This window comes from Trachinotus anak, unplaced genomic scaffold (assembly GCF_046630095.1).
Source record: "Trachinotus anak isolate AG129_WGS33_773 ecotype Australia unplaced genomic scaffold, CSIRO_AGI_Tana_v1 ptg000021l, whole genome shotgun sequence".
Classification (NCBI taxonomy): domain Eukaryota; kingdom Metazoa; phylum Chordata; class Actinopteri; order Carangiformes; family Carangidae; genus Trachinotus; species Trachinotus anak.
Genome location: NW_027273872.1, coordinates 6,829,295 through 6,847,876, shown reverse-complemented (window position 1 = coordinate 6,847,876; position 18,582 = coordinate 6,829,295).

Sequence of the window (18,582 nt, the reverse complement as noted above, 5' to 3'; positions counted from 1 at the left end):
TAATTTCCTGAAAAACGAAATAAAAAGTTCTTAAAGAGAAAGCAGAGGTAAAATGAATGAACTATTGCTGAGAATAACGACTAAATGTAAGAGACTGTCCTCCTGTAAAAAACAAACCCTCAGGTCGTCTGTGCAGCAGGTTATTATGACCTGTGTTACGTTTTGTTGTTACATCTAGCAGCTGTAGTAATCACGACCGGAGGGTGGTGACGTAGTAAAGAGAGTGACAGAGTCCACATCAGGAGGAGGTTGTGGTGGATGGATGGGTCAACAAAAACACAGGAATAAGACACAGGAGAGCGGTGTTTGATTCCTATGTGAAAGTAGCAGTTTATGTTGTTTTAATTATAGATGACAGTTCGACAAAGTTAACCACGTTGTAATTACTGTAACCATGACAACAAAGATCGTCTAATGTTGAGGAAGTACTTATTTAAAGCCAAGTAGTTTTTGTGCCTGAACCTAAGAAGGCCATGACCTTTGTTATAGTAACCATGGTGACAAAGGTTTAGTGCGCCACTTTTGGTACAGTCCGCCTGCCTGCCGGCCCAGTACAGCTGCCACTGTAGGGACAGTATTTCGGGAGACACTCCTGTGGGTCAGAGAGTAGAATAAAATGACCTGTATGGTTGAGCAGCTTGGAGGACTGGTTGGAACGTAATTAATCTTTGTGTTATGGTGTCAATGGTGACCAGAGTGTGGCCGTACACAGTATATAAGCTATGGCTTTCACTTGGCGTGGCCTCAAATCCGAGGTTGCTGTAAATATAATGTGAACCAGTTAAGGGTTCTTTGTAGAACAAAGAAAGAAGAACAATTCATATTGCATTTTCAATCACAGAAAGCATGTTCTGTCTGATTTTGTCTTCAGTCCAGTCAGGTACTGTAGTTTTGGGTTGTGAAAGTTGCCTTTCCTGCAGATGTAAACCTTTAGTTTAACCTCAAATCACCAAAACGGTTCCATTAAATCTTTCTCACATTAAAATTACACTTGATAGATCTGTTCATTTCAAACCATTTCAGACTGTCATTATTTGACCAAAGACACTATCTAAATTTGAAAATTATGACATGCAATAATGTGAGAAACACTTCCACACATCACCAGAGCACACACAGACACTCTCACTGTACAGATAAGATGCCTCGCCTATGTTTTGTGGCTGACTATAAGTGGAGTAGGGGCCCGAGATTTTGGGAGACAACCTAGCGATAGGACACTTCATCACAGTGGTTTGTGGAAGGTTCTCAGCCCCTGCCCCCCCACTGATAGCTCCAGTTTGTCTGGAAGAGGTTATGCTTTGTGATAGTCTGGCAGAATCATGGATTTGTCTCCTTGGACCAGTTGGAACCCGTACAGTGTATCAGGTTCTAGCCGCATGTGGTTTCAATTTGATCTCTCACAAAACTGCTTTCATTTCTCTTGATCACTGTCAAACGGTGCAAATGCCATTATTCTTTGCATTATCAAAGTAACAACAGATGATATAAGTGGTTGACTTCCAACCAAGTGCATGGCTGCGGGTTGGATGTGCATGTTTTAATGCTGCATCAAATTCTGGCTCCCTGACTGGGCCCTTGCCGGCATCTTTCTGTCCTCACCACATGTGAAGACATTCATCATTTTCACATATAATAACACAGAGCATTGAATTTCCCTCTCTTATTTTTACAGAGCTGCCCCTGAGCTTAGTGCACAGTAGGCATCAGCCTGCCTGTACAGCTAACCAACTGTGGTGCTGACGGCTGGTAAATTCAGGCGATATTTTGAGTTTCCAAAAAGCTGCGGGGGAGAGTCTGCGGCTGATGGCTCCACCCTGGGCTGAGCACCATCTATCTCTTCCCCCTTCCCGTCGCCTGCCGCCCCTCTGCCGAGCGCCGCCCCACTTGAGATCCATTCGGAGAACATATTTGCCAGATGACAGCGCGCTCTGTGTACCATCCATTATGGCTAAGGCAGAGACATTGTCATCGGGAGCCTCTCACGCTGGCATAAATCCATGGTCAACAGTAAGTCTAGGTCAAGTGATTTATACACAGGGGCACTGACAGACATACACTCGCTCCTCTTTTCTACAGACATATACATAGAGGCATGTTCACATCTGCCATGCAACTGCCCAGGCCAAACTATGGAAACCTGTTACTGTACTCACAAGAGCTGTAATGGGAGTCTTGTTTAAAGTACGGAGGAATCTGGTCAAAGTCTGGCGGAGGTCACTTCTTGAGGAAATGCAGAGCCCGAGGGAGTGAGTGCTAGCAGTTCTACTCCTCCCTGCTCCTTTTCTCCAGCGGAGGAGGAGGTGGTACAGTGTGAATCTCACAGACACGCATCCAGCACGGAAGCATAGAGTGCACAGACAGGGGAAGATGAAGTGCTAAGCGGGTTGACTGTACTTGACCGTAATCTCTGGATGAGAATTGAGGAGATGCAGTGTGTGTCCTGGAGGCTCACTTGTAACATGTCTGTAGAGCCCCTGGTAATACTCGCGCATTACAATATTCCACAGAGGGACATCTCACTTGAGTCAATTGGCTTGTTCTCAAGGCCACAGCGGTGTTAAATGGGCACACAACCACTGTATCGCCACCACTTGAAGAATTGATGCAACTCTCAGTCAATAAAAAGTTGTATTCCTGTGCCATATTTCACATATGAATCTTACTGACTAAAATAACAGCACATAAGGTGAGCACTGTAGCTTGTATGTGGGTTTAAAGGGTTTTTAAAATAGCTGAATAACGTCATTTCCATCATACCAAACAGACAAGTGGTATGGCAGGGCTATTGGCGCTCTGTCAAAGTCACATCACCGCGGGTAGATGGACTGATCCCTCTGATATTGCCCACTGTCTGGTCTTTGAAAAATACAACTGACAGTTGCTTGTCTTAGCCATAGTCCTCATGCCCCCCACCACCCGCCCTACCCCCCCAATTGTACATCCTCAGACTTCAACAATATTGACTTCTGTTGAGGAGATTAGCTGTCAAGCTTTTATTTTGTTAAGGGATCAAGGTCCTTCATGTTCTTACCTAAATATAACTTTACTCCATTGCAGGTTTGAAATTACTGGTGCAGGTGGTATTTCATTTATGAGAGCGCTCAAGACCCAGAATGTCTCGGCTTGACCGCTAGGCTTTGAAGGGATTATCTGATGAATTCATGTTTTACAGCAGCTGTTAGTGAGAAGTCACCGGGGGTCTAAAAGTGGATGTGGAAGCCCTCCATCAATTGTGCCGTATGGTCACTTTCAATTTTCACTCATCTGAAAACTTGCCATTACCCCATTTATTTTGAAACTTTGCTTTGCCTGCTTGGTTCAGCCAGCTGTAGATGCTGGAGGTTTTGAATGAGATGGAGTGGAAAAAAAACACGTGACACAGGCACAGTGCTGTGTGATAGGGGTCGTATCAAACTACACCCAAAATTAAACGTCCTTAACCCTGTCTGCCTGAGCATAAAGCTAATCTTGTGCATGTCTACATTGATAAGGATCTCCTGCAAGACAACTATGCGGCACCTCTTAGGTCATTGGAGATTATGATTTATGAGGCAGGAGGGGCAACGATTGATGACCTGCTAATGCCCACTTGGATTCTTGGATTGCAATCACCATTCACAAGAGGCCCACAGACCAGGACTAAATGAGTCCGGGTTGGAAATGTCACCTGCGTGCACAACCTTTTACGCCCTAGAGTCCTTCTCAGAACTGTAAACTCTATCTTACACGCCTCTGACCACTTCCATGGATGGCTTATGGCAGAATCTCACCAGCGACACCAGCCACCCCCCCTTCACTGTAAATCAAACTGCTATCTAAAGCAGCAAGACTCTGCCTTTCAGCGCTGGACAGTGACATATGGGAAATCCCCCGTGCTGCAATATACCACTGGAGGTTCGACAAGACCATAAAGGTCACAAGCTACACTCGGAAAACCTCGCTTGGATTTTTGTCACATGGTGTGTGAGAGAAGAGGAAGCTCAGTGCCAGGCCCTCTTCAGCAAGAAAAGCCTTGTTGACAGAGTTTAAATAATTGAAAGCCAATCGGCTGTGCAAATGAATATTGGGTTTACAAAGAATAAACCCAAGTATATCAGAAATCCTGATTCTGATCATGCTTCTGAAATTGCTTAACCTGTGAATGAAGTGTGGTTAGAGCTCTTAATCCAATGTGAGATGAATCAAAAATAGTAACTGGCCCTGTCTGTAAGAAAACAAAAGCTCATTGGCTCATTGCTATTAGGTGTGTGTTATACAGAGATTTAGTTATTTATACATTATATTAAGAGAATCACATAGTAAAATATATTGGTAAATGCAGAGATCATCAAACTGCTTTCCTAAAGGGAATCAAAACATCTGAAAAAATGGGACACCAAGTTGTCCTTGATTATTGGTTCATTGTGATGTTGATGGATGCCACTTTCTCTGACTGACTTCTAGGCATTTTTGTGTCCAGAGCAGCTGGCTCTGTATTCTGCTTTAGCTCACCAAATGCTAATGACCCTCCAGACTACTGGATTTTTCAAATTATTTGTTAGCATCCCCGCACAATAATGGCAAAAATGTAATTTCTGAGTTCCTGTTTTTCACCTGACTCAAAAGTGTCCATATTTATATACAGTGAGGACTTAACTTTGGACTCTTGAGCCTCTGAAGTTAAAGTTCAGTAAAATTTGCGATATGTTTTATTTCTAGAAGCTATAAAGCACAAAATGATCCATTTTGGCTTTCAAAAACTACTGCAAGACCTTAAGAGTGAGTAAATGTCATTGCAAGACATTAAGGTGAAAAGATCAGACGTCACACCAATCTTATTTTAGTGTTCTTGTGTTGAGATGAATAGTATTATCTCATCACTAGACATTTCTGTTGGCTAATTATCAGTCACCTTTGTCATAGTATGACATATGATTTTATTATTTATGTTGACCATTAAAAGCTGTGCCAGAGGCCTGTCAATGCTCCTGCACTTTATCTGTCCTGAACACTCAAGATGCAGCAGTGACGTCTCTGCAGCAGCTGGCCTCTGTACTGTGCCTGGCTTGCAACATGCAAACTGCTCTCCCCAACACACACGCACACACACACACACACACACACACACACACACACACTCCCCCAGGGAAGTGTCCTCTGAGTAATGAGACATAGCTGGGCCTATGTTCAACGTCCCGTCACTTAATGTGACATGAATCTCCCTTGCTATGTGTGATCGATCTATTTATTACCCTGTTTATGTAAAGCCAAGCAAAGTCTCTTGACGCGGGATTTCTTCAGCCTGAAATATCAATGGCCATCACTCACTTTTTATTGCTTTTTTCTTGTCCTTTCTGGTCTTGTGGCATTTGTTTTGCGGTGTATGGGGGGCAGGATCTACAAGTACATCTGCTTGCATATCTGTCAAATTCATGGTATTTGCCAAGAGCCAATAATAAGTCTCATACTGTAATTGGAGCAGGTGTATTTTTACCAAGATATTTTAAAGACCATATTCTCAATTTTGATATAATGCAAGAATATCATGTGTATCATGTGGTGTCAGTGTCAGTGATTTATTTGGTAGCCTCTGTTGGTCACAGACAAAATAGGATTTACTGTAGCATGTGAAACAAAAGTCTCCATGGGCTGATGTCTATTGTAACTTATGCAAGTAGCAGCTTGCTGCATAAATACCAATAAAATTCTACCACAGTTAATATAATTCTGACAGAATAAATAAATGCCACCTCACATACTTGTCAGGTGGTCAACCAACATCTAATACCTGCTCCACCAACACCTTTCTAACATGGAATTTGGGGGGTGGTGTATAATTATGTATACTTAACTCCTCTAATCTTGCCATTTTCTGCGTCAAAACATGTCTGTATCACCTTATTAGAACCTTTTGACCTAAACAAGTGATGGGCTATTCATGTGGTTTAAGCAGAAGTTTGTGAACTATATTCCCCTTGTGACTAAATCCTGTGGAGCATCAAGCATCTAAAATACCTGGCAAAACCCTTATGTGGTGTCTAGAAAATCAAAGTTCATTGTTTTGTTAATTAAACCTGGAAAGATTTAAAGGATCACATAGTTCCCTTATTATGAAAACAGGTAGATGTGCGTAAGTGTTGCAGTCTCATCCTGAATAGAGGCTCATTCTATGATTTGTTTAGCAATCAGTGAAGCCAGTGCAATATCTGGTATTCTACTTAAGATCATCTTCAGAGCTGTGCTATATGCTTTGGTCCAAACCACCCTCCAGATCTGCTCCTGTGAGCGCCTGGGCTTTTGCTATCATGCAGATGCCAGGCCTTCCTAAGAGGGCTTCTCGGGGCAATCCCAGTTACAAGCTCTGGTGTTAACCTGCTGGAGGACTCTTATCAGCTACATGTCATGTTCGCATTTTCCCCGCAGTTCCGCCAACCCTCTCACCGTCGTCTCAACACTCTCCTAAGCTCCACCCTCGAAGGCCACTTTTATCTGGAGCGCTAAAGTGGCAAACATATTTTGTCCAGAGTTTTCCCACAGTCTCAGGAGTTGGAAGGTGGACGAAGCAACGGTATTGCAAAACAGACCAAGAGCCAGTGTGTCCACTTGAGAGCCCCAAGATTCAAGTGTATCCATGGGCCCCTCACTGTTGATGCCCTGGTTTGTTCAGACGACCATATAGATAGTTTTTGCAAGTTTTAGCAGATTAAATTGCTGTGTATTGATTGAGGCACTTTGATCTTTTTGCATCTACTCACAACATTTAAAAAAAAAAGATATAATATGTTTTCTTCACAGTTACACACAAGACACAAATTGATGAATTTACTTGTCTGTATCATCCAGACATCTACTGATAAAGCCTGATGGACAGTGACAAAGTGGGCTTCTGACTCTTTCCCTCTGCTGACAGCTACAACCCGAGGCCCCCACCCACCTCAGACACCCCACTGAATCTGCTCATTACTGGGAACAATAAAAGAGAAGGAGGGGAAAAAAACACCCGAGAGGGTAAAGTTTTATTGCCTGTGTTTTGTCATGTTCACTCAGAAGTTCCTGAAACTTTTGCTTTTTGTTGATGGGGGGGAGTTGGCTTAGCTTGCCTCCCTTTGCCTTTGACTACTGTCAGGCCTTTTATGTTCTTCCTGTGGATTTTGGGTCACTGTCAGAGAGACTGGGAAGAGGGTGTGAGGGAAATTTAAATGTGGCTCTCCAAAGGCTGGGAGAGAATACTGAGTGGCTGGTTTTCTTATGGGGAAATATAGAATTTTTGTCTTAGTTATTGGAGTTCAGTTCAGCCTTTGATGCATTCTGGAAAACATGTGAGTATCTATTTTTTAATATGCACATTTATTCCATAATTTACTCCACAAATAGCAGTTTTTTTTCTCCAAATTGTTCATTTGTAATCAAGTATCCTGGGATTAGAAGTGCATTTTATCGGTCTGATGAGATATTTTGACTTTAAAAATATGGAAATATCTAGAATCATGTGGTGAAATGGTGTTTTCCCCAATTTTCTATATCAAAAGTAATGGAAAACTCCTCTAGTGTCTATCATTGGCCATTGAAGGGACAACTATCTCTGCTTCATGTTGGCACCCTTTTCCCTCCTTGGGGATTAGGACCTGTCAATGGGCCCCTCTGATCCACACACACACACACACACACACTCATACCCTACATACACACTGCAGTAGCTGCTCAAATCTGTAGTTCTTAGGGTGCTGTGTATGATAGTGACTAGGCGAGCTTGGGGCTTGATTAGTGCAGTTAGCCCTTCTAAGGCTCTGGCTGTTTACAGTGGATTACAGGGAGGGAGGCAGGGGTTAAGTCTACCCAGGCACCATGCCTCCCCCACCTCCGTTTCTCTCTCCCACCCACGGGAGCCACTGCAGCAGGGCTGGCAGCTCGTCTGGGCTCCCCATCGCAAGGCCAGGCTGACAGGTAGCGGGATTTGGCAGAGCACTTTGCATGAGAGCCAACAAGAAAAACTGAACATGGCGGATTAGCTCGGGATTATGTTGTCAGAGTTAGCCTTGACGGACAAACTGCAGAGGAATAAATTGCAATCTGTTTGAGGAGCACGCTGCCACGCAAACAGGAGAGGCATCGGCTCGTCTCACAGCTTGTCCAAAATGACAGGGAGGGGAGAAAATCATTAATAATTTATAAACAAAGTCCACGGCCATTACTGACGTCTGCCCACTCTGGCTGGACAAGACGTCTGGTTGTCTAACCCCAACATCAGGAGCTGGTTCATGTTAAATCTTAAAACCAGAAGTGACAGGGCGTGTATGGAGATTAGAGAAGGTTATAGTGGGAAGGGCTCGTAAAATGCACTGGCTACTCCTATCTATCGTTTTATTTCTGATAAGGTAGTGAGAGAATAGCAGGCAGGAAGGTCCAAATCTCACTTTGGCATTTTTTGAGCTGTCAAATTCATATACATTATTTTACTAATTTTGTCATGTGCCGCCTCAGACTGAGCTTTTAGTAAAGACACATGAATTATTTAAGTAGCTTTTTATGAAGTCTGGGATTCTGGTAAACAAAACCCAGTGTTAAGGTTGTGCTCCATTAATTGCAAAAAGCACTTTACTGTGTTTCATAGCTTCTGTTGCAGGGATGGTTTGTGTCTCTTTTGCAACATTTTGACTTATATTATAGTAAACAGGGTCAGAGGTCAACTGTTGATTGTTATATACTGCTATATTAAGTATCAATTCACAAGCAGGGTACGTCTTTCAGTTGCCACTTTATTGGTAATTATTTTTAATGCATTCAGTGCCCTGCGGAAAATTACATATCCAGCATTCATCAGTATTTTAACCCAAGGTGAGATTAACTATGATACTAAATAGCAATGTCATCTTGAAAGTAATGCTGTTATTTCAGTCATTTCCCTCTGATTACTGCACGTCACCAATAAACTTTAATTCACGTGGTTCAGATTTTGTCTTGTCATGATAAAATTTAAAATAATTGAGGGAATTTAAAAAATAAATCAGGTTAGGGTGACTTAACAGAAAAAATATCTTGTCCCATAGAAATGAATGAAACAGCAGAAGTTTGATTTTTCGGTGTCCTCAAAGGAAAAACTTTAGAGTTGAGGAAGCAAAAGCTTTTTAAATGAGAAACTAACCCTACATCCAGGGGGAATAATAATGAAAAAAATGAAAAAAAAAAAAAATCTACAAATTTCCCACTGAAAGAGCAAACACACTACGACAGCTACATTTCATTTCTCTCTGTTTTCATCTCATATTTGAGTCCTTTATTGGCGAATTGAATTAGCTCGATTTGATGCCATGCAGCAGCGTTCTTGTGCTGAGGACTGACTGGCATGGTAAAATGTATTAATGAGCTTTATTGCATTCTCTCCTCTCCTACATCATTAGGAATGCATGTCTGTATGTTAAACATATGAATATGCATCGGCATAGAGCATTTGCTCTCAGAGTTAGCGGTGAGCCAGTGTTGTGCCTTGAATAATAATCTAGCAGAGAAACGAATTGCATTTTCTATCCGTTCTCTTTGTAATTAAAACAGATAATAAGAGTACATTTTGGTTTTTTTTAACTTTATCAGGAAGCTGATTCTGAATGTCAAATTGTGCTCTGATTGAGCAAGTGTTTTTTTAATTGGTGATATTTGGCAATATTGAAAAAAAAAGTGATTCAATAGTTGCATGTCTAGATTAAATTAAATAGAATTATGCTCTTTCACTTGCTCACATGCTGATGAGCAAATACATTAGACTGATATTTATTTCATTTCTGTCTGATTCCCAGAACAAATCCAGTCCAGTGCTCCCTGTCACACTGTCAGACTGAGGGTGATCCTGAGGTCAGCAGAGGTCACTGGATAAAGGTTAACAAATTACCACAATGCCTCTCACACAACTGATTGATGTAGCTCGGGGGAGGGGAATGTGTATAGGGGTTATGTCAAGATAAGGTAAGGGTAGTGATGAAGTTTTTCTGTGACAACATACATGAGACAAAAACAGTTAACAGACAGATTTTTTTTGTTTGTCTTTGTATGTGCGTAGTTGTGTGTGCATGTTAATGTGTATGAGTGTACGCCATCTTTCCATGGCAAGTGAAAATACCACATCGACTGAAGCTAATCTTTCAACACAAAAACACATTTTACTGAACTTACAGAAAGTTATTTATGTTTATTGTAGCCTTTAATGTAGAGTCTCCATCTATGACAATGAGTCATAGCTTTATTTTCAATTATATCCAACAACAGGATGCAGTAATGTTCCATTCAACTGTGTTATACGCTGAATGTAAATGAGCAATCAGGACCCACAAGTTGAAAGCGGAGCGCTGCCTCGTTCTCAAAAAGCAACATTTAACTGATCTGCTCACGAGCATTTCTTTCTTCCCTGTCCAGCCGTCTGTGCTCTCACCTCATGCTCTGACTCTGGCCTGCAGAAGACCTGCTTTTCATTCACCACACACAGGTCACCAACGAAAACAGCCGGTGCCCCTCAAGAACAAAGACACTATCTGCACACATCAGGCAGTGTGTTATAGGAACGGGTGACATAGAACAGTGAGGGGAGGGAGGACCCGAAGCTACTGATTTACTGACAGGACAATTAGAAGGAGCAAATCTGCTATCTGAGCTAAATATTCCAGATAGGTGGGCATGCGGTGGGGTGACGGGTCCTCCAGGGGCTCGGAGAGCAGGGGGGGGCGCTCACTCGCCATGCAGGGCGCCATGGGTGTGTTCATGATGACTGATTTATCTGGGTGGAGGTGAGAAACACAGATGGGTCTGTCCTCTTACTTTTACGCCAGTTTCCATGGAGCTGCTGCTGCTCATTATGATCCAAGAAGTAAGAAGCAACAATATATGACGTGACAGTCAGCAAGGAGTTTCATTCCAAAGGTATCCAAAGGTGGAAGAGGATGACAAAATATTAATTCATAAGTGTTTGCTCGAAAAATAGCCACAATCCATCCGTGTTTTTAAAATCTGGAGAGATGAAAAACCAAAATAGTTTCCAGCACAGACATAAAGCATTTTTGAGAGAAGACTAAAACCCCAAGAGCGAGCTGAATGTATTCCCTGCTGATCCTCTCTGAGTCTCCTTTACAAATAAATAAATCAGCTCCATCCCTGCATGCAACTTTTGACCTGTGGTGACTTCACTCACTGGAAATTACAGTTTCCATTTTCTCTTTGATTTCCAAAACCGTATTATCTTTGCTCTCCAGTGGAGGGAGGGTAAACAGTAGCAGCAGAGACTCATATGTCTCTTTAAATAAACTGCATTGTCTGATGATGTTTTAATGGGTAAACCCCGATCCCCTGGGCAGTGACCCCTCTGAGTGTGTTTCAGCCATGCTCTCTGCACAGGGCGCTGAGATGCAATTGCTATGTACATACCAGGCTGTTCTCTGGTTACTCCACTGCAAAAAATGCCATCTGAATGACTCTTTTGGTATTGTACTGTACCAGAAATTTAAAGCATTTAATTTTGCAGTACATGACAAAAAAGGGCAATTGGGGAGCTTGCTTTACCACAGATCTTGACATCAGGAAAATTACTTTGATTTCTGCTTGTAGTGACATTCCTCATGCTTCATAAAAAAATAATAAAATGAATCCAAATAGATTTACATAAATAACTTTACCCCACTGGCTGATTTTACTTACTGATTTTATTTAAAATCAAACTTCCCTTTTCTAATGAATATCTTAGTCTTGGAGTTTGTTTTGACTTTTGTACCTATTTGTTGCATATTTTGAAGCGCAACATAATTTGTATATAATTTGTGGAAGACAGGGTTGCTGTGACATGGTTTGAACCATATAGTAATGTATGGAGTGCTGAGATTGCAGGACAACACGGATGTTTATTGTTGAAAGTTACGTCAAGTGGGAATTGGTGCTAATGTGAACAAGCTTCCACTGTCTGAGTGGACTATAAACCTAGGAACACAAATGTTGTTGTCAGCTTGTTGAAGGAATAAAACGTCCTGTATCAACGTTCATAGGCTACACACTACATTGGCTGTGAACTCATGAGACATGCCCATCCTGAGCCTTGAACTTTATGTCTGAAATGGTTTTATCCACCTCTGAAAAATAGACAACTATGCACAATAACTGCATGAACATATGTGTATAGTTCATGTGTGTATGTAAGGTTAAACCTCTTGTTAAGGTGGATATTTCTTGTAGTGGATGTCTGCCTATAATGTTCCTCCCACCTTATTCCCACATGGGGGTCCATTTCCAGTCAAAACTGAGAGGATGTCCACAGATCAGACAACACGCTGATTTTTTTTTTCACACCCCCAGTCTAGTGATGTTTCTCTGGAAAGAGATGTGTGCTGGAATGTCATGACCACAAAGTAGACAAGGAACTTGAGGGGGGGGGGGGACAGAGGATGTTATCAGATTGAAGGAATGAGCAGCAGAGAAAAAATGAGACTAAGTAACTCAACTCAATATGTGCACAACTCCCCCATTTTCCTTTTCTAGCTGAAACTAATGAATTTTTGCGGGGAGAGGAAATGCTTTGGGAATAGGTAAAAATTTCATCAAACACCGGATGTGTGCACTTGATTAGTAATTCAGACCAAAGCTAACTTTGGTAAGACAATATTACAAGAGGGCTCAAGGAAATAGCTAATGAGCAGCTAAGCTAACTTTCTCTTGCTCCAGAGCATACAGTCATCTGATTTTCTAGGCATCGAATCCTAATTGGATTGTGGAGAAGTGAAGAGGACAAAGAACATTTATCTTCCACAATTATCAGGAATTCCTATCTTGGGCAAATTTGCCAGCTTACATTACCATTTGATTGAATTAACTATTGATGAGCAGCAGAAACCAATATCATTTCAATCTTCCGACCCTTAACAGTCAATAGATTATTCTGATTTTGAATATTAGAGAAAGCTTTAAACTAAAAAAAATCTTCTGTGAATTTTGACGATCTTTTCACTCCCATCTTTAATTCCTCACTCTTTCTTTCTCTTTCCCTCCCAACACCTGTCTTCCATTAGGGTCTGGTGACTAGCTTTAGACTCAGAGTGCACAGGAAGTGATGCAGTGACATGCACGACAGTCACGAATCGTTCACTAGCCTGTACTGAGGGTGCGGCCTGATGAGGACGTAAAGTAATATCCCAGCAGCACATGAGGTCAGCCGGCCCCCTTTTTACAGGCAACATGAAAAGAGGTTCGAATGCCGGTCACGAGACAGGGCTGGGCCCCTTTGTCTCAATAAGGGTTCATCAGTTCAGATAATGTAACAGGGTGAGGTGGCGGCTGCAGGATATTGCTAATATACCATGTGATGTAATTAGATAATATTGGATACAGTCATTGACATTTGCAGACACAAACAACTTTCATAAGTAAGCGTTATAGTATCGCTACTGTGTGAAATCTCACATTTCCTTAAGGTCAGCTTTTCAGGAATTAAAACCTCCTTCAAATTTGACCATCTTGCTTTTTTTAAGTTGTCAGTGGGGTCACGAAAGGGTTTCATGAGGTTATAAATTCAAAGAACTTTATCAGCCTACATGACACCGTGTAATTTGATATTAGTATTGCAAGTTTTCACCTTTATTGTACAGAAAATGTTTAAAGGTGCTGCTATGACATGAGAAAATGCATTTTTTCACAGGTGAAGTGCAGTGATGTTTTGTCTACCCTCTGAGTAGAAAACAACAGTAAAATTAATAAAATTCCTCTCTGTTTTGACATTGTCCTCAAATTAGGGTCTCAATTAGCCCCAGATGGATGGAAATTGCCCACACGAGAGGTGACATGAGGTGATTCGCCATCACTTTGGTATTAGTCTCATAATGCAAGCTGACGGTGGGGATTTCAGAAGCAGGGGAGGTGAAGTAGGGGGTCCAGAGGGTTCGTGTTCAGGCCTCCTCTGTGAATCATGCAGCCTAGCGTGCGATCGGCACACTGCCCTCCTCTTGACTCCCTCATAAGCTCTGTTACAATAACACACTTGCCTTTCACTCCGGCCCTAACCCCAAACCTCCCCCGTCCCAAACTCCCTCCACCCACCACCACCACTAACAGTCCACTTCTCTGAAAAACACAGGAGGAAAAAAAGAAACAGGCCGGGTACCTACAGTTTTCTGTAAGATAAAAGCTGGAGGGTATGTATTTCGGCCACTGGCTCCCCTCGAAACTCCATTACTGTTGTTAGCGTAACTGTGATGACAAAGATAATCTTTGTTATCATCATTATTATTATTATTCCCCACTTTAATTAATTCTCCCCAGGGCTCAGAGCTGTAATAAGGAGCAGACGTTGACTGTTTCTGCCCCACTCTACTTCCTCAACAACAGTCCCGACCAAGTGCAAGTCAAGGTTAACAGTGCCATCTACAGTAGAGAGAAAACCAGTCCATCATGTGCTTTGATGATATGAGAGGTACAATGGCATGTATCAGATCCTGATGGGTTTTTGCTTCTTGTGATTCAGGGTGGGTTCAGGAGAAGTGGGCCTCTTGCTCGAGGGCTCCACTACAACTCTTCTTAACATATGCATATACAGTTTTGAAAGGAACTGATTTAAAACTGTGATTTTAAAGCTTAGTGGAACAGCTCAACATACAACTGTTACTATTTAAACCCAGGTCCCTTGAGATTAAAATCTCTTTTTTGAAGGAGACCTGGCCAAGATAGCGCACCATTACATGTAAGGATGTTGCAATATATTGGTGATAATCATGATATTTTTAAAAATAAATACCCATATCATGATGAACTTTTCACTTCTAACAGACTTTCTTTTGTACAATTTTAGCAGATACAGTTATGGTTACAGACTCTTTAACCCTAACCCTAACCCTACATTCCTATTTGAGTGTAATTCATTTGCCAAGAAGAAACAAAACACAAAGTTAACAATGAATTTTACACGTAACATCTTTTTTTATGATTATTTTCTATAGATATCATTATTATGAAATGATAGAGTAGCGCATATCAAAAAGAAAAAAATAAAGCGTGTTAAAAACAGGCAAGAGGCAACAGATAAAAAGCATCTTAGGAATTGTATTTACACAGTTTTTTTCTTAATCAAAGCTTTAAACTGAGGCAGAATAATTCAGGGGGTTATTCCATAACCAGGGCTGCTCTACCAAGTCCCTGGGTACCTGAAAGAGCAGCCATCTAGTGGAGTGAAAATCATAGCAGCAGTTTGTGAGTGATTGTAGATTTACACAGATATGAAGGTCGTTTGCCCAGTACACCGGTGATGCTCTCTCCTTAGGCTTAATGACAGCCAGGAAACCAGATGCAGTGATGAGTATGGAACAACGTGACTAGAAAACGTAGAGCACTGTGATCCATGGAGTCTAGGCAGCATAGTGCAGCGGAGGCAGCACGTATCTAAATAATATTCCAATAGTCTTAGATGCTGGGTAATCTACAGTGTATTTATCTAATTTTTAATAGCATACAAATATACTGAATATTTAAATTCATATGATGATGGATAGTGTGGTAGAATTGCAGCCTGTTTTCCTGCCTGTGACACTAACCCTAACCCTTAACACTGAGACTAATTGTAAGCATCCTTAAGAATTAAACTGACTCCCAAAATGTTGTTGGGGCCAAACTCAAAGTGTGCTCCAAGTGTCTCTTGGGACAAATTCTTGATTGACACGGAAATCCATTCCCTGCTTTGTTAGAATATTCCTAAATAATTATTTACCATTTTAATCGTTTAAGCAGGACTAAGGCTAGGTGAGTGACATGAACTAATTCACAGTTGACTAATTTAGCACATCAATGTCAGAGACTATACACAGGGATTCAGAGATTTAACCATTTGCCTTGACGAAAGAGAGAGGGGGAAAAAAAAGGCTAAAGACGGACCATTACTGTTTATCCTCAGCCTTATCACTACTGGCAATGGTCTTGTAAATATTATCCTATTCTCCTTAATCCACTGCACAACGCCGCGCTCACCCACTTACCGGAAGCTTCGGCATTTACCTCGGGATTTGCCGGGGCTTGGGCTACAGTGGCAGTGAGTGGGAAAGTGCTAATCTACAAGGCAGATTCAGGATTAGTCTGGTGAGCCAGGTGACCTGAGGGCCTGAGATCTTATTGGCCGGAGGAGATGCAGGCCTGTGGTCCATGGCGGGGGTGACTAACTAGAGGAAACTAGGAAGGGGCGAGGGGGGTTTCTTTCTCCCCCAGCTCCGCTTTCTCCTTGTTTCTCCCATTCTCTTTTTTTCTCTCTCTTCCACACACTTTCTCTCTTGCTGGCTCTCAAGAAGCCCTGATGAGAATTCCACTAATCAGCTGAGGATTAACGGGGACTCAGACAACACTACATCTAATTCCCCCTTCACCGCCACTGGGGCAACAAGAGGCCCCACGCAGCACTACAGCACTGAACAGATCACCATGCATGTGTATGTAACTGTTTCTATTGGACTCAGAGCTGAAATAGATATCCACTTGTTGATTTGGACATAACTGATCAGTATGATAAATGAATAGCTCCATCATGCTAACCCTGCGCAGATATTAAGTGTTTACACTACATGTGTTTTGCCAAATACATTTTGAGGTATACTATAACATTATTGCCACCTTGGTTATAATGAGTTGGAAGAAGTGCTACTTTCTTTACATGCATAGAGCAAAACCTGGACATCAAAGACTGGAGCCTTGCATGTGGTTAGATTGAGATAACTATGATTATTGTTTATGAAATTATGGTTTCATATGGTTTATTTAAGCAAAGTAAAACACTTTTTGCATTGTGCCTCAAGTCACGGTCGACTGAATAATGTTCCCAATCGCTACACATCGTTCCAGTGGCGTTTTGGTAAATAATTGGTAAATTGGTAATTGGTAGAATTGGTAAATAAACTGAAAAATCATTTGCAAAACTATTAATAGTCAATTAACTGTTAAGTCATTTATCAAGCAAAATTGCTAAATATTTACAAATGTCATCTTCTCAATAGTGAGGATTTGCAGCTTTCCCACTTCATACTGGTGAACATTGAATACCTCTGTGCACTATACTGTTTGTTGGACAAAATAACCACTTTAAAGATGTTACCTAAAGTCTAATGGGCACTTTTACTGGACAGTAGCGATACAGACACGTAAAGAGACGGGGATATGGCAAGTAACAAAAGTCTCTAATTGAATCCCCATGACATTCGACATAATAAACAATTAATAAATACATTTTGAAAAATCAATAATGAAAATAACAGTTAATTGCAGCTCTAGAGGAGTTTAAGTGAATATGTTCTGCTGTGCTATTGTCGTGCGGGAAGATGCTAAGATAAGAAAAATAGAAAATAAGGGACTGTATAAATGACTAATCCTGGCTAAAATACCCAGATTGGATAAGAGTGTACAATTCAAACACAACAACGCTTAAAGTTTTGGCCTGTGTGTTTTGAATGTGTGTTTTGCTTTTGTCTGAGATGAGCACGTCAGCCTACATGAGTGCTCTGAGTGTTACCCTGTATGCTTGGATAAGACCGTGATGGTCAGCTTGTGTTTTTCAAAGTGACTCTGGCATCAGAAACTCATTCATTTTAATGCCGAGGCTCATTCACTTGCCAGGTCATGCTGGGCCACCCACAAAGCAAAACTACTTATAAAAAAATCCAAACATCAAGACTGTGTAGTTCGACACCCTGTGAGGTTGGACATGTGATATATTATAAAGTCAGTATTTCTGCATCTGCTTAATAGTCATATCTCAAACCGTGCATTATGCCTGATACACAATTCATGATAATATATTAGAGGCGTCAAGGGTAAGTGGGTTGCATTTTCAGTCTGGTTAAGTACATTTTGGCAGCAGTCCCGTGCTATCTCGGAGACAGGTTGGCTTCCCAGCCTCCCACAGTTTTGCAGTAATGAAGGAGCTGTCTTACCCAAACAAACAGGCTCTCTGGAGATGTACCTCAACTACCTCCTTAATCCAGGAAGTCTCTCTTATCTCCCCACAAATGGCCCCGTAGTGAGGCGCAGCGCACTACAGTGTCATTCATCAGTTAAACCCCAGAGCGATGAGCAGGTACGATTGCTTCACGTTCGGAAAGTGAAAAGTGACAGCACACACTGTGGTGGTGGCGTAGATCAGGGCTCTGAAACCAGTTTCGTCGATCTGACGTCGATCTGTGTGTCACAGAGCTGAATCCGCACAGAGTGATGTGCTTTTATTTTTCACTGGCAGATATCAATACCTCTATTACTCAAGTCCCCCCCTGGTGTGGTGGTGCTCTTATGTTGGTCAATGAGGATTTTCAGCTCATTCTTCTGTGGCATTTGTCATAAATCTTCAAGGACACGAGTCTGTTCAATACAGTTAAAATGTTTTGTAGGAAGCTCTTTTTCTCTGATACTCCTGATAGGCACCAAAAACCATATTTCTGGATATTTGGATTTGAAGACCAAAGTCAATTTCCTGCATATTTCAACTTTTTAGATTTATTTGTTTGTTTATTTGTTTACCAAAAGTAGTTTTCCATTCATATTTATATGAGTTGCTAACTACAGGGCTCAGAATCAGTGAAAAACATAACATCCTATGTTTGTTTGTTTTTTTCCTCA